Below are 22,044 nucleotides of genomic sequence, written 5' to 3'. Positions count from 1 at the left end.
TGGGAAGGAGTGGAGGTTGGAATTGAGATTCGAAGGGATTGGAATTGGAGGGAGGGATCAAAGTCCCTCTATCCTAAGCAAATATATACTTAATTACGTTGTTTTCACATATTTACAAATTAAAATGACCTATTTTGTACCGCCAAATTCCTGACAAATTGTTGCAACTGATCTATTTACCACCGAAATTAAATGTATGTTAGTAGAAATTGTTGCAGCAGTTTTCATGACATATACCGTGTCATATATATCGCACATAGAGATTTCCAATCAATTAAAAGATAAAATTTATTTTAATTTTGAATAAATAAATAAATAAAATAAAATAAAAATAGAATCATTTAGTTCAGGTTTTAACCTGCAATAGACCAAAGGTAGAATCGGTTTTTAAAAAACTGTGGAGCCAATAATGGAAATTAAATATAGCCAGATCCTATTACATCATGTTTATTCGATCAGGAACAAGTGTTGTATACACTAATATTTTACCGAAGAAATTTAGCAAGCTGGAGGCGTTGACCAGATAGGTGATTAGATAATTAGATAACCGATGTGCAAAGCGCTGACCTGAGCTAGCGATTGAGAGCATATACTTATATGCTTCCATTGATTCTGTGTCGTTCATCTTTAAATACACCATGACTTCAAGACATCCTCTTCTCATCTCCTTTTCTTTCTTCCAATTCATTCTCTCCGTAGAACATCATTGCTGAGCAAGTGGCAACCCTCTTCACAAGGTAAATATACATATAAGCAAATGTGCTCTCTCCATCTAAACATTTAACTAAAAGCTTTCTTCTATTTTCTTTAATTTTTAAATCTCGTTACTTCTTATTTTCTTAATATATGGTAGAAAGTAAAATTGTCCAAGATGAAGCTTTTTATCTTTCATATGCTTAATTAGTGATCTCCCGGAACTTTCATAGAGTAAGATCTCATTAAGTTATTTCAAAACACTTCACTCACTTGTGTGTTTTCTAAATGCATGCATGACTTTTAGATAACAACCAAACAAAAGAGTACCCAAAGCCGTTGGCCAATCACATAGGTCACCATTCTTAATCACAAACCGGCAAGTATTTTTAATATGTCATTTAATAGTTCAATGAGAATTTTATAAGATTTTTTTAACGTCAATAATGCAAATATTAGATTCACCATCGATATTTCTATTAGAAAGACTATTTATAAATTATAATTATTACAATTATTTAAATTATCCGATTAGACGAATATTCACATGACATGCGTAGAATAAACTCAATTATTTATATTATCCAATTAGATGAATACTTACATGACATGCTTAGAATAAACTCTCTAGTTAATTTTTATTATGCATATACATGTTAAAAATATAAGACATTATTTATAAAATAATAACAATTATGCTAAGTTAATATAAAAATTTTAAGTTATTTTGAACATACGTCTATCGTAATTATATCTTTCAATAGAATCTATCAATGGATTGCATTTAAATTACATGGTTTTCTATTTATTACAATTTAATCGTTATCATGATTAATTTGAAAATTACAAATCTATTGACTTTTTTAATGTTGAACATGATTGTTAATCGATGTATGAACCATTATTTGTAAGTTAACATAATCTAAATTTTCATTTAATTAATAAAAAAAACTATTTATTTAGCAAAAATTTGAATTACAATAAAAAATAATTCTTTAATACTTTTTTAGTATTTGATTTGACTTGTATTTCTATATTTAAAATGTTTAAACTTTAAAACTATTTTAAAAAACATAATTAGAATTTTTCTTTTTATATTTTGATTTATGTTTTGGATTAAACGTAATATGTAAATTAAAAAAATAAATATTCTAATAATTATTTTTTAAAAGTCTACCAATAATAAGATATAATTTTGTATTTAATAACATATTTTATATTAATAAATTAATTATACATTAACTTGGAAATTAAAGGTTAATGCATATGATAAAAAGAAAAAATACCTTCTTTATTGTTATGATACCATATGTTAAAAGATTCAAATATATAAGCACCTCATTTATTGTATAGTATGATACCATCTAATTTTGATCATTTCTAAATTAACACTCTTTTATATAATTGCGCGTAGGTGTAGTTTGGAAGAAAAGAGTAGCAATGCCCCGCGAGCAATTGCAAGTGCTCAATGCACTTGATACTGCGAAGACCCAGTTATACCATTTCACGGCAATTGTCATCGCTGGAATGGGTTTCTTCACTGACGCATACGATCTCTTCGCAATTTCCCTCGTTACCAAATTGCTTGGTCGTATCTACTACCACAGGGAAGGTGCACTGAAGCCCGGAACTCTACCCCCTGGTGTGAACTCTTCGGTCACTGCTGTTGCTCTTGTCGGAACCTTAGCTGGTCAACTCTTCTTCGGGTGGCTTGGTGATAAAATGGGCCGAAAAAAAGTCTACGGTATGACTTTGGCTGTCATGGTGATATGCTCCCTAGCTTCGGGGCTCTCGTTTGGGAGGGAACGCAGATCTGTTATGGCTGGCCTTTGTTTCTTTAGATTCTGGCTTGGGTTTGGTATCGGTGGTGATTATCCTCTCTCTGCAACGATTATGTCGGAATACGCTAACAAAAAGACACGTGGTGCCTTTATCGCTGCAGTTTTCGCCATGCAAGGGTTTGGGATTTTGGCCAGTGGGATTGTTGCGCTAGTCGTGTCGGCTGCTTTTGACCATGCATTTAGTGCTCCTTCGTATGCGACCAACGCTTTATTGTCAACTCCGGTACAAGCCGACTACGTCTGGCGTATCATACTCATGTTTGGTGCTATTCCGGCAGCGATGACTTATTACTGGCGTATGAAGATGCCCGAAACTGCACGTTACACCGCTCTGGTTGCAAAAAACGCAAAACAAGCCGCATCAGATATGGCTCGAGTTTTGCAAGTTGACATTGAAGCCGAAGAACAGAAGGTAGAGACAATTACACAGGATAAAAGAAACTCATTCGGATTGTTTTCAAAAGCATTCCTCCGTCGCCATGGACTCCACTTGCTTGGAACCACCAGTACCTGGTTCTTACTTGACATCGCTTTCTACTCACAAAATCTCTTCCAAAAAGACGTCTTCACAGCCATCGGATGGATCCCTCCGGCGGCAAAAATGAACGCCATAGGAGAGGTTTTCAGGGTGGCCAGAGCTCAAACTCTTATTGCACTTTGCAGTACTGTTCCCGGATACTGGTTCACAGTTGCATTTATCGATATCATCGGTCGTTTCGCAATCCAACTCATGGGATTCTTCTTTATGACAGTTTTCATGTTTGCTCTCGCCATTCCTTACCACCATTGGACCTTACATGACAACCGTATCGGCTTCATCATCATGTACTCATTGACGTTTTTCTTTGCTAACTTTGGTCCTAATGCCACCACTTTTGTCGTTCCTGCCGAAATCTTTCCGGCTAGGCTCAGGTCCACTTGCCACGGTATCTCTGCAGCTGCCGGCAAAGCTGGCGCCATCGTTGGTGCTTATGGATTTTTGTATGCTTCTCAGAGCTCCGACCCTAAGAAGACCGATGCCGGTTACCCACCAGGTATTGGAATCAAGAACTCGCTCATCGTTCTTGGTGTGATCAACTTCTTAGGGATGTTGTTCACATTTTTAGTCCCTGAACCAAATGGGAAATCGCTCGAAGAACTCTCTGGTGAGAATGAGGAAGATGACGAGGTTCAGCAGACTACATCTAACCGAACAGTTCCTGTTTGATTTGGAACTGTACACAACTACGGGCTTTCAAGAAACTGATTTACTTTTGTTGGATACGCATGTTTGCTTTATGAATCCTGAAAAGATTCAAAAACGGTAACTAAGGATACCATCATGTTGTGTTTGAATGTTGTCAGACGTTTTAGCGTTTGAGTCTACCTATTTATTTGTTTGTTTCCTGTTCAATTCTTGTATTATAAAATTGTTACAAATTCATAAAGTTGTAAGAATATGGTTTTGAACATACAATGAAAATTGTATTTAATGTTAATTGCAACTGAAAAAGTTTGAATATATTCGTTTGTTCTTGCTAGTACCTTATTTATTTATTTTTTAAATAACCAAACACTAATTTAAATGTTTTTGTTTCAGGTGAAGCTACGTTACTAGAAACTTAAGTTTTAGCTACGGATTTAAAGGGGTATTAAATTTAGGCTTATAGCGATGGAATTACGAGAGATCTATGATGGTTTAAACAATTATTTTTTATTCGACATATAGCATATTAGAGAGGGTTTAGCGAGGGATCAGCTACGGATCTCGCAAGTATTTATTGACGCACCCTTATTTCTCACCAATCGGTCGAAAATTAAGACATTTGTTTAACACCCCGATTCCTAGGTACGAACTTTACAGTCTTGTATTTCCATTTTGAAAGGTCAACTCGACGAGTTGGATACCCTGACTCGTCGAGTAGGAACGGATTTGGCCGCGTGTTTTAAGTGACCAACTCGACGAGTTGGAGGACACGACTCGACGAGTTGGAGTTGGAGTATGAAACCTTAATTTCCAGGGGTTTTCACCCTATTTAAAGGATCATTTGCCCCCTTAGCCTCCCTTATAGCCCCCTTTTTGATCCAAAAACCCTAAATCATATTTTACTCTTCATTTTGTGTGATATTAAGCCTTGAAGGTGGATTGTGGTGAGAAAAGCTCGAAGTACTAGAGCTTGGAACAAGAAGAGGCTGTGGATCCGAGTCCTACTTCATCTTAGCAGCGTTTTGGAAGTAACAAGTTGTTACCTTGACCTTCTTCTAACTAGATCTATACATGTTTGATATTAGGTCCATTTTAGCAATATTGATGATTCATTTCGGGTATTGGGTATGATCTGAAGTTGCAACTTCAGATCTAGGCTCATCTTCGCTCTTATGGTCATAAAGCCTCATCCTTTAGCAGGATAATGCCTTTCGCCATCCCTTAAACCCCTTATCTACCTTGGTTTTGATGAGTGGAGCCATGCATGCACGTAAAGTTTGCAACTTTACGTGACAAAAGGCTAGATCTACTGTTTGGAGCATTGGAGTAGCTTAGAATCAACTGGACATGGGATGGATTATATGAACTCGATGAGTCGGATAATCCAACTCGGCGAGTCGGTGATGGTTTTTCCCGTTACTGGCTCTGCATGAACTCGGCAAGTCAGCATGTCGACTCGACGAGTCAGTTATGGTTTCTCGACAACTGGACACGCATGGACTCGACGAGTTGTCTGGAAACTGGACGAGTCAACTGGGAGTTTCACGACTTCTAGAGTTCTGGAAGGACTCGACGAGACAGTGATCTGCACTCGACGAGTTAGGTCAACATGGACTATTGACCTTGACCTTGACTTTGACCAAGGGTTGACTAGTTTGACTTCTAGGGGTATTTTGATAAATTGGAAATTTATGGAAATGGTCTTATGTTTAATATAGGTGGTGGAGTTCGTGGCTGTGATTCGAGAGTTTGAGCTTGTCACTTCAGTTCGACAGTTGTGAGGTGAGTTGTCCTCATTATACTAACAAAGTCGAAGGCACCAATGTCGGCCCTTTACGGATTTGTATCCGGGTTATTGCATGATATGTTTATTGATTTAAATCCTAGTAGTTAGGATGGTGATATGTTAGTGACCTAGTTAGGTCGGTATCCTGGTATATAGGATGATGCTATGTTAGCGACCGGTTAGGTCTGTATCCTGGTTATAGGATGTTGCTATGATTATTGATCTGTTAGATCGGTCGGACTGTTATATATGCTAGCATATGATATTTATGTACACATGTTTGTTTGATTGAGGATTGGGTTGAGGCGGTCCTACTTTGTGTTGAAGGCCAACATACCCAGGGCGGACCGGATAAACTGAAGGCCCTACAAAGGGGTCCAGTCAGGCCAAAGGCCCGGCGGCCTGTTCGGATTGGCTGTAGGCCCTGCGAGGCGGTCCAGACTTGCCGAAGGCTCGGAGAGCGGTCCAGATAGGCTGAAGGTCTGCGAGGTGGTCCAGTCAGGTTGAAGGCTCATTATACATGATGTTTGGTTATATGTTATTGATATGTTCTATGGCGTTGGTATTTTGGGGGTAACTCACTAAGTCTTCGAGCTTACATTTATCGATTATTGTTTCAGGTACCTCTGATGATCGTGGGAAGGCGAAGGCGTGATCGTATAGCTCCTCACATTTTATGACTATGTTTCTAGGATACTCTGATATAGAACTGTTTTGAAAACAAATTGTAAAAACTATTGGTTTCTAAATGTTTTTAAAAGTTTAAATTTGGCATGATTTTTTTATGGATGTTACAATTTGGCGATAGATTCAACAAGGGATAAAAAAAATTGTCGACTTTTTGACATCTGGTACGTGTTTAGTGAGAGAACGCCGACGGATGGTACATGCGTTATGTTTTTTTAATTCATGATCTCTCGCTGAAATTGGCGCAATCCAATTCCAGTTTCATGAAGTTTGTGTGAGTTTCCTTCCCTCCAAATCTGCTTTATCACTCCAATTCAACACGCATGACTCTCGAGTTTCAGCTTAACCTAATCTCACCCTCTCCCTTCAAACAGATGACGACACCACTCATCATTACAGCTTCCGATTCCGACAACCTCCATATTTTTAAAATCTAAAATTATTCTTCATTTCTTCAGATTCAGGTAAATCTCTTGATTTTATTTGCTTTAGTCGTATATTAGGTTTTGTTTGGCTCAGTTGCACAAAATATTACATTAGGGTTTAATTTGTCCATTTTTTCTCTTTTTCAATCGTCATTACTCTTATATCTCAGCATTATATGCACAAATCACCTTCAAGTTTTTTTGTTATTATGTATCATAGCCATATGAAACACCTTCTTCTTTGTCAGCAAACTAATTTTCATGTCTGCCATCGATTGCATCTATATACGAATATGCACTTAGAATTAGAACTTTATTTAGGGCTTGATTGGTTGTTTGGAATGGAATGACAGAGGAATGAAATGGATTTTCTTAACTTAGAATTCATCTAATTTCCTCCAAGAACTGGAGCAACCTCATTCAATATTGAGCTATTTTGATTCCTCATGCTTCTCTCATTTGTTCTATTAGATTTGCACAGTATGTTTGGTGACAATGAATCACCTTAATGACTTGTTAGTTTCTCTTTTATGGGGTTTGATTAATGAACTTGGTTGTGCATGATTTTCTTAGCTTCTACCATTCCAAACTTGTTATCATGATTAGGTGGTGTTTGGATGTTGGTTTTCAAAGTTGTTAAAAACATAATCAAAACCGGTTTTTCCATTCTCCTGTTAAAACTCCAATATTAAAGTATGGTTTCCTCAACCAAAACTTGTCCTGAAGCCTAAAGGAGCAACAACCTTTCATTATATGCAAGAAATAGGCAAATAGCAACATAAATTCATTGATTTGTTTATTATGGCATCCTACTTTTATTAGAGCATTGCACTTTGACTAATATAACATATTATAGCAACACCACTCAAAGTTAAAGTAGAAGTCATGGGTATAATAAAGTAAAACTTGCAAGTTTCAAGTACAATGTTTAATGTCATAATATGAAAGAGAAAATTGAAAGTAGAGTGTTGTAACTTGTAATAGAAAATAGAAAATTATTTAAACTTACAATTTGGCGAACGTATGTTTGTTTTTGTCCTCTGGCTTGCTGTTGAGATTTTGTTTGCCTCTGTTTAATTCTGGCTAATAAAATGAAGATACAATGTAATCTTCTTCTGAAATTGAATTCATTTTACAAGATTCTAGCATCAACTAATGCTTATTCAGTATCCCATGGCATTCTAATATTACCTAAAAACAAAAACTGTTATTCAATATTCCGTTTTTTTCAAAATATTGATTCGGGATTTTAAGGAATTAAGGAGCTTACTTTTTGGAAAGCTCCTTCACCTGTTAGATTCAGGAACCTCCCTCGACAAACTTGGCTGCCACATAAAGAAATAGATGCTTCGTATTCTTCTTTACTCTGTATCAAAAATAAATTTATATTTTAACAAAAGTCAAAGGCTGCAGAAACTAACCTTAGTGACATGTGTAAATTCTTAATATTAATATATATATATATATATTCATTACATGAATCACAACATACCTCTAGTGGATCAGTGTTACTTATCATTTCCAAGTAAACAATCTGCTAAATTCCAATTCACATTACCCATTTAGGTAAGTTATCATTCTATCTCTTGTTGTAGTCAAAAGTAACTTCTTCTCCACACACAATAGGGCATACACTATATATCCCGATTTGGTACTGACCGTCAACACTTGTTACATTGTTTTATTATTATGCATGAGAATAATTAATGATGTTAAATAAAAAAAGTAAAATAGTAAATGGATTAAAAAAGTAAATAAACTATTGTCCATCTCCCTCATACTTTTTTTTTCATTCATATGACCAAAGTGAATGTACATCAAGAGTTATGTTTAACCCACCAACAACTCTTGTATTTCCTCCTTTGCCTTCAACAACAACTCTCATTTTTAGGTTACATTATTAAATTCACATAATAGCTTTCTCTTTTCTATCCAAATAATAATATAAAATAGTAGCATCACATTGTTAAGAGACTTACTTGGCCCAAAAATTGCCTTGAGACAGCTGAAATAGATGATTAGGCCTTGACAACAACCATGTATTATCATCCCTTTCATTCACATAATGCATATGTTGTGTGTGTTATGGAAATTATGGAAAAGACCTTATTGCCCTTTCTAACTAAAGCTACAAGAGTCAAGAACACTACATTCTTACCATAGTCATTTGGCAATTAGCATAGAGGTCAAAAAATACCAAAAAAAGGATGATTAATTTTATCTTTAAAAGCTATTGTTTCATGCTTGTAGATGACAATCTAGAAAAGCTAAACAAAAAAACTTTTATGTTTTACTTCTTTTTTTATGTTTTATGTGCCTTTACATTATGTTTATTTCTTCATATTTATTTAACATATTTCTTAAATAGGAGGTGGGAGGGAAGAAGTTCTGGTCTTGCTTAAGCCATAGTTCGAGAGAGAAGCAATTGTTGAGCCTCTGTTCTTGTCTGTTTTCTTCTTTCTGTATCAGGTGTGATTATTTTTTATCCTCTTACACGTCCGTTCTTCACATTCTACACTTAATTCTTATAAGATTTTGGTCAAATATTTATTTGGTTTGAGATTTGTTATATAATTTAGGTGTTTGATTGTTTTTGGGGGGAAGCTAGTATGGTCTGATAATTTTTTTTGTTGGTTTGTGCCTTTTTATAAGTTCTTGCATGCTTGTTCTATCAATAAGGAGGTATAATTTCACAAGTGATAAGAAAAAAATTAACCTGATATGGTTATAGAACGCATGAAAAAAGTGATACTATATTGTAAGATAACTGGAACAGTCAATGTTAAAAAAATTATATGCAACAAATTCATTCAGAAAATCACACTTTGTAACACCATGGTTTCCATTTTTGCTTCTTTGGTCTGAACGCCAGGCGTTCAAACGCCAAGAGTTCTCTGGTGGACGCCAGGCGTTTGCACGCAGAGACCAAACCCTAATTTTTAGGGGTTTCACCCTATTCAAAGAACATTATGACCTTAAAACCCTTGACCACTCCAGCCTCCATCCTCATGTCAAAAACACTAAGTGTATATTAGAGTTTGAAGTATTGGTTCACTTTTTTGGTATCATTTACTGTTCTTGATAATAGAAGGAAGATTTTTGGAGTATTGTGGTTGCTCTCTAGCTTGTGGATCTGGACTCTTGACATCTTGGAGCATCATTTTGAGGTATAAAGTTCAGATCATGATGTCTCATTTGTTAGAACTTGAGTTAGGGCTAGTTTATGTTCTTTTTGGTCCCGAAGACTTGATCTTTGTGAGTTGGGAAAGCTACAGAAGTTTGGATTTTCCTTTCAAGCATAGTAGTGAGTCTATAATCATAAAAATGCAATCTTGGGTCTTCATAATCCTCCATGAAAGTTTTGAAGTGTCTTAATGGGTTAAGGAGTCAGAGTTTTAGCTTTTGGGCTCATTGTAACCATGCATGGCCATAAAGTTTAGGACTTTATGGCTTTAGACGTTCTATTAGCTATGGATCTGAAGTTTGGACTTGTTATCTTATGCCATTAAGTCATTGGTTTGGAAGTTGGTGAGTAGCGAACAAACACCAGGCGTTTGCATGTGAACGCTCAGCGTTCGGACGCCAGGCGTCGTAGAGAGAATGCCTGGCGTTCTGTGCAGAAGCTCAATGGGTTGAATTTGGGCCTTGGGCTATTAGGGGTTTTAGAATTTGGACTAGCATGTTGGGCTTCCTTGGATTTTTGGCCCATGATGGGTTCGGGCCTAATTTGGAAGACTAGGCCACATATATATTGGGCTTTAGGATTTGGGCCTTTATATGGTTGAGTTGGGCCTTGGTTTTGGGCCAAGTTAGATAAAGGGTAAATTGGTCTTTTACCCTAGCTTAGACTCTTAGATATGGGTCAGAATCCAATTATTAATTGGATGTGTTTTATGATGATAGTGTGGAGATTTGTCGGACCAGCAGACAGAGATTTATTTGGGTGATTCAGCAGTTAGATGTGAGTTTCCTCACTGTGTTTAGCCGTTCGAAGGCACCAATGTCGGCCCATGGATTATTATGTTAGGATGCTAGATGTTTGCATGACTCTTGCATGTGTTATGTGATGGTATGCTTACCGGGCAAGGCCCGATGCCGGGTGGGGTCTGATGACTGTATTGTATGTTATTGTCTTTGTAATTATTGCACGTGTTTGTATGATTATATGTTTATATGTTTATATGTGTATCGGACGGGGCCTGATGGCTAACAGATCTATATACCGAGCAAGGTTCGATGTCGGGCGGGGCCCGATGACGAGCGGGGCCATTATATGTTTATTTTGTATAGTATATGGTATTTTGGGAAATTCACTAACCTGTGTGATTACGGTTTTTATGGTTATAGTTTTAGGTACTTCCTTTATGAACGGGAAGGGCCCGACGTGATCGTAGTGCATCCATCCATGTTCCCCGTTATGATGATTTTGGGATTATACTCTAATAACTGTTATCTTATAAAGTACTTTTGAATATTTAGAAAAAGGATAATGGATGTTTGACTTAAAGATAATTAATGTTTTGGTCGAATTAAAAATGAAATTTTTACCTTGTGATTTCCGGGTCGTTAACTTTTGCATTCTAGCAAAAATTGAAATCCATGGATATCATTTTGTTTACCTCGTGCTTGCTTTTATGTTTTCTGACAGTTTTACCCCTGGACAGCAATTCATGGATCTTTGCTCTGTTTTTGCCCAGTTCATATAAAATAACATGATTTCAGAAAGATTCACATAGTTTATGTAAGAAACTTACTTGAAGAGAAATTCTCGAGGTCAAAGCCAATGTGGTGAAATTCCTTCAACTGTAGCACCTTTTAAATTTTGCCTATCTTGTGATGTTGAAGAATACTTCTTCAAGAGTTGTAAAACTTAGTTGGATGTCTAATGTGACAATCGTTAAATTCTGGTCAAGTCAAAGTCAAACGAAGTCAACAAGTCAGACCGGTAAACTCAATTAGTGCTTGTATGATAGGGTTTACTCTATGTTTACTAATGTACAACTCTCTATCTTAATACAAAGTATCACTTGGAAGTTTTATATGTTCAGAAATTCTAAACCCTAACCAGGGTGAGTGATGTAATGACTCCATAAAGAACTATTTTGTACCCCCTCGGAGGTGAAAAACACTCATAACAAAGCATAATGGGGTCTACAAACCTTGCATTATGGGGCCAAACACTAACAAAGGCTACAAACAAAGTCTCTCTCAATCTCTCCTACACTATCTCTATCTCCCAAATCATTCCAAAAAAATCTCTCCCAATCACTCTCGAACCTTTTAGGAATAAAAATCACATTTTCCAACGTGTATATGAACATCCATGCCATCCCAAACCTTCCGTTAGTCGAAAACAGCATAAAACGGAAGAAGAAAGTCAAAAAGAGGCCTGAAGGTTCATAGGTTACTGTTCACTTGCGAACCCTCGCATGTATTTGCAGCCTCCTAGCCGAAGTTCGTTTTTGGAAAGAGGTTCCCTTATAGTCGGGAGTTTTTGCTTATGACCCTCTCACAAGCAAAATTGGGCACATTCGCACATTACCCGAGTCCATTCGCTTCTTGTCGGCATTGGTCGCATCTACTCGATCAGGTTCACACCCGACTCTTTCGCACCGAGCCTCACCTTCGCAGACGAACCCTCACCGACCAAACCCCTCCTCTTGGCTACGAACCTTCTCAGACCGAAACCTCCCATGTCACGAACCTTCTTGGCTGCGAGCCTTCCCTTCGGAGGTTCGCATCCACATCTCGGTTTTCGACCGCTTTCGCATTTTAAGCCCATTCTTGATGATTTTAACGTGGGAATTTCACCAAATTTGTATTTTCATCATTTTAAACTCCCAAGACTCATATTTTATTCCCATCTTGAAGATTTATTGTCTATAAATCATATCTTTTGTTCAAAATAACACATAAGGGCTTGTTGACTTTTCCCATAAAGTTATGACACCAAACCATCCCCACATCAACTTTATGTCACTATTCACACTCTACCTAGTAAAATCATTGTCCTTCTCAATCTTACCCAACACTCCATCGGATTTTCCTTGACCAAATCTACTCAAGACATCTTTATTTCTTCACCTATAAATCTCATGTGCTACCTCCAAAAATAAACTCTCTCTCTCTCTCTCTCCCTCTCTCTATATTTGGAACTCAAAATCCCTAAAAAGTCTCGAGATCTCCCCCCATTCTTGGTAAGTTCCTCATTTTACTCCTAAATATTCTATATTCCTTAATACAAATCATGGATCATTTAGACAAATATCGTCATATTTATTCTTAGGATCTCCATCCTCAAGCATCCTTCAAGAGTTCTTGACTTGAAACCCCCTTTCTTTAACTTTCCACCTGAGGAAATCACTCAAGGTGAGTTCATACCCTTACATTTTTCATGTTTTCTTCAAGTTTTAGGGGGGTGGGGGGAAATACAGGTTACAACACCCAAAACATATTCTAAACTATACCAACAGCTTTCAATAGAAATGTTATGGTTTATTCACGAACTGTTTTAACCATCTGAAAGTCAATATTTTTCAAAACTGTTCAATATGAATTTAGCTCAGGTTTATACCTTTCTAATGACTACACATTCATACGATTTTTCTACAATTTATGGCGATTTTTACAAAACTGCCTATAATTTCAGAAATGATTTCAGACCAATCTATGAATATGGACCTTTTCACACTTTTAGATACCTCTAAAAATTGTAATAAAAATTATGAACAAACTAGACACATTTTCTAAACTCCCAGAGTTTATGGATTCAGTTTTCGACATACAATGATTTTTCTATGAACTTTCCAAAACAGTGACAGGAAAGTTAGAACTAGTAAAATAGTTTATAAATTCATTAACACTTTGTAACATGTTGAGTAACGTGTATAACTGTTGGATTATTGTCTAAGTCCATAACTATTTTGGTATGTACTTGACCCGATGGTGCATGGTCCTTTTGGGTTGTCTTCACCAAAGTAACTTGATAGGATGAATTATGGAGAGAGAGGATTAATTATGATTTATTAATATATTATGAGAATAATATATTAATGGAGAAATGATATTGTTTAATTAATATTAGTTAATAATTAATTAGGAAAAAATTTTGTGGCTAAAAGGCATTAATTAAATAAAGGGGACTCGAACTGTCAATTGTGTGATAGTTAGATATTGGGCTAATGGACTCCATAAAGGATGGAGTGGACGAATTCTATGGGGAAACCCATTAGAGATCGTCCAAGGCCTCTAAGGAGGGAGTCCATGGGCTGCTTAGGGCCTAAGCAGTCAAATTAGGGTTTCCTTGTTAGATAAACCTAATAGCCTCACATATTTAAGGACCCCTAAGGCACCAAAAACGTGGCTAACTAATTCCTTAGGGTTTCTAGACGTTTTTGGGTGCCTCTCCTCTTCTCCTTCTTCATCCTCTTGCTCTTGGTGTTTGTGAGCCCTTAGAGGAGTGACACTTGTGACTCTAATCTTTCTGAAGCCATTACAAAGAGGATTTGAGATTGTTATTGCTACATAACAATCAAGGTAAGATCTAAACCCTATTTTTATGTTAATATCGATTATCACATGCTAGATTAGAGGGTTTAAAGTCTTGGATGAATGCATGTACAATAGAGAAACCTAGATCCAAGCATTAGGGTTTACATGAGCACATAAGATGTTCTTATAGCTAAAACCCATTAGTGGTATCAAAGCCATGATTAGTTTCTATTGTATTGATGCTTAGTGTTTCATCCTTGATTGCAAAGTCGAGTTTTTGGCCATCTGCCTGACAAACTCGTCAATTCCCAATGTGGACTCATCGAGTAGGATGAACTCAACGAGTCTAGCTATCAGACAGACAAATTTTCGGATTTTTTTTGCCTATTTTGACTTAGGATAATTGCCATAATTTCTTCAAATTAATAAAATACGAATTTTATTGATTCCTTATGATTATCTTTGTCAAAATAAAAGATTTTTATCATCTAATTAGATAATAGTTACCTTATTTGATAAATGCAAAATTATTTGGTCAATTATCTTGCGTGAAATTGGATTATGTCAAAACTAGATAATCACCAATTAATTGTTTAAATGCCTAACTTGTTTTTAATCTAGATAGTTTCGAAAAGTTTCAAAACTTGCCCTCAAGTTTTGGAATTTTAATTTTTATTAAAAAGTTTAATTTTGAAATATTTAAATTCTAAACCCTAATGATTTGAAATGTTTCAAAACTTGCCCTCAAGTTTTGGAATTTAAATTTTAATTAAAAGTTTCATTTTAAAATGTTAAATTCTAAAACCCTAATTTTTGAAAAAGTTCAAATTGCACCCTTATGGTTTTATTAAATTAATTAAGTGTATAATTAAAAGAGAGTTAATAAATCCATAGTGATATGGTTTCCATTTAATTAAATTAAAAGTGTAATTTATTAAATTAGACCACCTAGTATTTTTAAAAGTGTAAAATACACCCTTATACTATATATAACATTAAAAGTCTAATATTATATATGTATAACTTAAACTGCTAGTCTTACCGTTAGTAGGCCTCATTCAGGAAGCCGGTCTATAAGGGGGTATAAGGTTAAGACCTATAAAATGGCCATTTAATTGGTGTCCACTCTCACCCACCGCTTCCTTGATTGGTGGAGGGTCGTTAGCCGAACGGGTAGGATAGGGAAAACCCTTTCCCTTAAAAGTATAATTAAGTATAAAGTAACTAAATGTTTTATACAAAATTCCCAATCTTAGTTACTTTAGGCAAAAGTAAATTTGATGCAATCCCATGAAATTACACTTTGTACCTTTGCGAAGACGTTAGTAGAGCGTGTGGTTAACCGGCACACTAAATGGTTCTAAGCAAAGGTAGAAAAGGGTGACTCAATGTTTGTTATAGTTCGGTGGAGCGTGTGTGGTTAACCGGCACATCGAATATGTGACTGTAACATTGGGGGCACCATGTAAGTTTGCATGGTTATTCACACCTTGTTTTATGATCCTCGACATCCCAGTCAGAAATCGAGGGGCATATCGAGATTTAAACATGCCATTGAAAAGTTCAATGAATCTCAAAGGATCTAGGAGTTTTCAACACATTTAAAACCTAATCTCTTTTTCGTTTTTCATGGTAGAAAATTAGTGAATCGTCATTCACTTACCTTCAAATGTTCTGCAATTTGGGTTACGGCATCCCTTTCCCAAGTTGTAGAGTATTGTGTTGGGTCCTAGCCTTAATATCTCATTTGGGTGATTTATTAAGGACTCAATCAATCAACTAACTTGATTTTTCTCCCGTTTTGTAGATGTCTGAATCTAACCGTGGTCTTCCCGAATCCCATGGAAAAGGTTTTCCTACTCAAAGTGAAAGTATGTTACACAATGAAGGTGAAATATCAATCCCTGCATTGTGGACTAGCTTGGTTTCACTTCCTCCACATCCTCTTGTTGTTCTCCCAAACCCACAAGATCAAAGAATTGAAAAGTTCAAAATCACTCAAGCCCTGTTGGCAATGAAAAATGAAGATGGAAAATCCGTGTGTGCTCACGTCTTAGGGATGAAATCACACATCGATAGGTTGACAATGTTGGGTGTATCTTTTCCAAAGAAGTTGGTTGTAGACCGGGTTCTTCAGTCACTCCCTAAATCATATGATTGGTTCATAAAAGAGTATCATATGATGGATCCCGACGCGACTGTCATTGACCTAACTTACATGCTTATTGTTGCTGAATCAGAAATGATTTGGCAAAATAATGGAGCATATTTGTATGGTAAATCAACCAACCTTGCTTTCGTGGTTGCTCCAAGAGAAGCCACCTGTTTCTGCTTCCAAGAGCAGGGACGTTGGATACGAAGCTTCCCAGAGGACCTAAAGAATCTAAGAGATGGGAGAGTCAAGAAGTATGGCTCTGCTTCAGGTAAATTCCACTATCTAACTCCATTAAGTTCCTATTCATTGATTCTTAATACATAATGTTATAAGATTACATTTGAATGTTTTTCAGGATCAAAGAAAATAGAGGAAGCTTGATGGAAGAGCAAGATAAGTCTAATCGCGAAGAAATAGATCTCTATCGCATGGATTCGAAGATCAGATTTTTATCTTAGAAAGTTATGATAGATTTGTTAGGAATATTTGATTACATAGTTTTTCAGTTGATTTTGCATTGTAAGGGCGTGTTTTCCGCTGCTTTTATGAATAAAATAAATTTTTACTTGTCTTATTTATATATATCCTTGCAATGAAATCGTTGTAAAAAATTGATGTTTGTGTATTTCTGTAAATGGATGTAATTCTTAGTTATGTTTTTATGGTAGTGTCAAAATTTTCTAAGTAAGGAAAGATTCCTATCACCCAAGTTTCAATTGGACAGAAACTTGGAATCATATGATTTGTATCATGTGATGTATGGAAATCTTGGTACTTAGGAAATTAAGACTAATTCTTTGATCACACAAGTATGTGAGTCAAGTGAAGGACTAAAGAAATAGAACACGATGTTGTGCACTAGTCAAGTCCACCACAAATAACAATAAGACTATTCTTCATAATTTACTAAAAGTCTAGTAAATATGGTTATGCTTACAAGATTAAGTGGAACTCTGAATCATTTAAAAGTTTCAATGAATGGCAGAACGAATAAGAAGAATCAATTAGGCAGAAAGATAAAAATTCTCCAATCTAAGAAGAAGGGAGAGTACTTTTGTATTGGATTTTATGATCGTATTAATGATTAAGAACCATATCACAATTAATCCTCTAAAGGACATCTTAGTTCACTAGTATGGCTAAAAAGAGGAATCGGAAATTGTTGAAATGGTTAAATCAAAAGGATGAGTCATACTTCGTTCCAAAATCAAGTCTTAGAATCGTACTCCAAGATTGTGAATTGAGTGACACACACTCATCAAATGTGAAGTAGAAAAATTCTTTTTCTTACTCTTGCACGTTTGAAATTGGTGTGTAGTGTTTGTGTTGATGAGAATCCGCACTAACTCTTGAATATTTGTTTATCAATAAATTTTTCTTAATAAGAGAATCTTATATGTCAAGAGGTCAGTGGGAGTCTAAATGATCTTGAAAACTTTCGAGAACTAATCAAGAGTAAACCTATTATTAAACATCAGCACACGACTTGAGGTTTGTAACCCATCGTGTTGACATGATCTTGTTCTGCGAGTTCTCAATAGAATGCATAAGGAAAGCACCTTATTCAATGAAAGTACATTGACTGGAATAGGTGAGCTGCTAGATAAATTGGAAGAAATGGTGGGACCCTTGATGGTAAGAAATTAAGAATGAACAAGTTCTGTCCATAAGAGTTTGAATTTGTCACAAACATTATCTTTCGATTATGGTTATGGCAAATTCACATGGATAGGAACACATACACCATAAAATCTAAGTGCCATAAGGTTTCTCTCCTTCATGAAAATGATTGTGAGGAAACGCTTTCACTAAGAGAGATTTTATAGAGATAGTGATTATGTAAATTGCATTCTGAAATTCGATTATGATTACGGCATCCCTCTTCATAGTTAGAATTGTGAGATTTGGCAATTAGTCTGAACATTTGGGACATAGTAATATAAGTTCTGAATTAGTTTATACACAGATGTGAGTTATCCAACGGAAGGTGTATAAGGTTGAGAAGCTTAGATAAAGGCTTATCAAAGCATATCGTATTAGAAACAATGAACTTTGGAAGTCAATAAGTATTGTTTCTAGAAGTTTAGTTGGATTCTAAATACGTTTCAGAGCTAGTGGGAGTGTAAATGTTATGTTGGAAAGATATAATCATCGTGTTAGTGGGAGCATGATTATTATTTAAGTATTGCAAGTTGGCAATATTAATTATAGAAAAACAAAAGTTTCACTTTGCAAAGTTGTAGGGGTAGAAAAGTTGTTTTTGCTATAATTAAGGGAGAGAATATTCTACTTCGTTTTCAATCTAAAAGTTTAGATCGAGAAATTTTAATTTAATTTAGTCAAGGGTATATTTATTATTTGCATTCTCAAAATTCGATTATGATTACGGCATCCCTCTTCATAGTTCGAATTTTTGAGAACACAACAAATAGAAATATCATGACAATATTATAGTAAGAAACTGGTAAAGTATCATGTTTTTATTATGAATTGCATCCCATACGCTTCGGGTATAGGATCGATTGCATATGCTATAATATTCGACCGTTCTAAAATTTTCCAAATGCCTATGGCATTTAGAGGGAAAAAGGAAATAGAACCAGTTTTGACTAAAATAATTAAACAACTGCCAAGGACAGTCTAAGGTTCGCCAAGGATTGGTCGCTTATGGACAGTTGAAATTATAGTCATGGATGGACCATATTGACATTATTGTGAATAGATAAGATTCTATTTAGAATGAGCTGTCATATGGAAAATATGGAAATGTTTCCATATTGGGAGTTAGATATCGAGAATAAATGTCTAGATTAGATACTTTTATGCAAGAAGGATGTTCAAAGGAATGTACTTTGAATATGAGACTTCATGACTATGGAATTGTCTTGTAACAATCTCCAATAGAAATATTTTGTAATTTCATTTGCCAAGTCTTGGTGATTTTGTGCCGTGACATTACGAAAAAGGGTCGTTGCATAAAATGTTAGAATCTGACATATTCTAGTAGTGGCGAGAATTTTGTATTCTTACACTAATTGATTAGGAATTGTGAATTTAGTGTGATTGAAAATATTATTCAATTATACTATTTCACAAAGTAAGGACCATAACTAAACATAGTGTGCATGCTGACAACATAGGACAATTGTTGTTATAATTCAAGTAAGAAGTTGATTACCCGAAACAACAAATAATGAGTAATCAATATGGTGATTAAATAAAAGGTGTTTTATTTATACTCAAAAGTTTGGGGCCATATAGGATTAGTATTATTCTTGTGTTTCACTTTGCATGTTTTGACTTCCTGATTAATAAGATTATTCGAACGCTCCACAGTCGCTCATACTTTGGGAGTAGGTATGAAAGAAGATTGTGATGAATTGGTTTGTAGATTGCCTAAAGTGTATTAGACATAGCAAGTGTTTGTTGCAACGTTCATGAGTACTTATGAATATGATTTGAGCATTGGATTAAACCCACGCTCACTTGGATCGCTTCATGGATTTTATCACGAGTGATTGGTGAGACGGTAATATCTTATATTCTTGAAACCGAGATGTGTGAGTCGTATCTTGCGAGTCGGTTACACATTGATAATATGTAAATGCACCAGTAACTTGGTGTTATAAAACATATTGTTGTGTGTGATTCGGTGAGTGAGTGCAAGCGAGCATTGAGTCAAAGTTTTTCCATTCCTTTTACCCAAAGTGGGATAAAAGCGATATCTGTGGGCCCTCGATGATTTAGTGATGACACCCTAAGCGCTTGGCCAAGCCGGGACTAAGTTGATGTGTTCAACTGTTGTCTGTTGTCAGTCGTCATAAATCGGAAATCGGAAAATAACACATAGACTAAGAGAATGATTATAATCCATATCTCATGTCTATACGATATCTAGAATCACCCTATCTCGCTTAATCGTTGTGGTTTACCACGGAATAAACCTTATCTAAAGGACGCGTATCTAATAAGATCAGAGTTGACAGCGGCTTTTGAAAGCTATGATTGTGGATCAGGATCTGAAGTCATACGCAGAATAGTTATTAGACTTATCCAAGTGGGAGATTTTTGGATTAGTTTCTAAGGCCATAACTATTTTGGTATGTACTTGATCGGATGGTGCATGGTCCTTTTGGGTTGCCTTCACCAAAGTAACTTGGTAGGATAAATTATGGAGAGAGAGGATTAATTATGATTTATTAATATATTATGAGAATAATATATTAAAGGAGAAATCATATTGTTTAATTAATATTAATTAATAATTAATTAAGAACTAATTTTGTGGCTAAAAGACATTAATTAAATAAAGGGGACTAGAACTGTCAATTGTGTGATAGTTGGATATTGGGCTAATGGACTCCATAAAGGATGGAGTGGACGAATTCTATGGGGAAACCCATTAGAAATCGTCCAAGGCCTCTAAGGATTGAGTCAATGGGCTGCTTAGGGCCTAAGCAGTCAAATTAGGGTTTCCTTGTTAGATAACCCTAATAGCCTTACATATTTAAGGACCCCTAAGGCACCAAAAACGTGGCTAACGGATTCCTTAGGGTTTCTGGACGTTTTTGGGTGCCTCTCCTCTTCTCCTTCTTCATCCTCTTGCTCTTGGTGTTTGTGAGCCCTTAGAGGAGTGACACTTGTGACTCTAATCTTTCTGAAGCCATTACAAAGAGGATTTGAGATTGTTATTGCTACATAACAATCAAGGTAAGATCTAAACCCTATTCTTATGTTAATATCGATTATCACATGCTAGATTAGAGGGTTTAAAGTCTTGGATGAATGCATGTACAATAGAGAAACCTAGATCCAAGCATTAGGGTTTGCATGAGCACATAGGATGTTCTTATAGCTAAATCCCATCAATGACCATGTTTAGCTACATCTTGATCGTATTTCATGCTAGTTTAACTTCATGAAACAGAATTGGTTATTCATCACAAGGATTCTCATTCATTACAAACATATATGATAAGCTATAATAGGTATAGTTTATGGTTTGTTACACTACAAACACACTATGAAGGGTTTCTAATACACTACAAAAGGGTTTTCATGCACTACAAACATTTAGGATAAACTATAATAGTTATAGTTTATGGTACATTAACACTACGAACATACTAAGGAAGGTTCCATTTACACTACAAAAAGGATTTTCATTTACACTACACGTAAACTCATTGAATCAAATTTGTGAGACGTTACTTCATTGTATTCTTTAGAGTACTGGTTAAAGTCATGTATTAATGACAGTCTCTTGTAGGGAGAGTGTGATACTTGTATATAGATCTATACTGGGAGTAACAATCCTGCACCTTAGTTGCATGCAACAGCTAGACTGGCAGGTCTGGGGTGACAAATGTCAAAACATTCCGACACCGGAAGTACGTCGTAACAGGCTTACTATGTCAATTGTACGGTTATAATAACACAAATAGGGAAACAACAACACATATAGTTTACGGGAATTCTTACATTTAAATGGGTTTTATTTATTTAAAGCTGCATATACTATCATAAGTATGGAAAATACTTGTACATTTCGGTCTTTGGGCCTTAAGACTACAACTCATTTCATAATTAAGGAAAATATTGGATTTTTCTTGAAAATACACTACATTTACACAGAAAGGTTTTCAACTCTACATACAAAAGCATATGCACTCACCAACTTAATTGTTGACACTCTTTTAAAATTACTTGTATTCTCAGGTAATCAATGAAAACAGGTAACTACCAGCTTTTGAGGATGGAACGCTACGACATTTTACAAA

The 22,044-nt window shown here is 35.6% G+C and overlaps 1 pseudogene across 1 annotated transcript; it reads left to right on the top strand.

The window, feature by feature from the left end:
• Positions 1-587: 587 nt before the first annotated feature.
• On the top strand, positions 588-4,035 carry LOC145093864 (low affinity inorganic phosphate transporter 1 pseudogene; annotated as a pseudogene). The gene is made up of 2 exons (XR_013703117.1): positions 588-737; positions 2,108-4,035. The product of XR_013703117.1 is annotated as a low affinity inorganic phosphate transporter 1 pseudogene (transcript).
• Positions 4,036-22,044: the final 18,009 nt, after the last annotated feature.

Source organism: Lactuca serriola, chromosome 3, assembly GCF_051521515.1.
Source record: "Lactuca serriola cultivar US96UC23 chromosome 3, Lser_US96UC23_V15, whole genome shotgun sequence".
NCBI classification, from domain to species: domain Eukaryota; kingdom Viridiplantae; phylum Streptophyta; class Magnoliopsida; order Asterales; family Asteraceae; genus Lactuca; species Lactuca serriola.
This window is presented reverse-complemented; position numbering and strand designations above follow the sequence as displayed.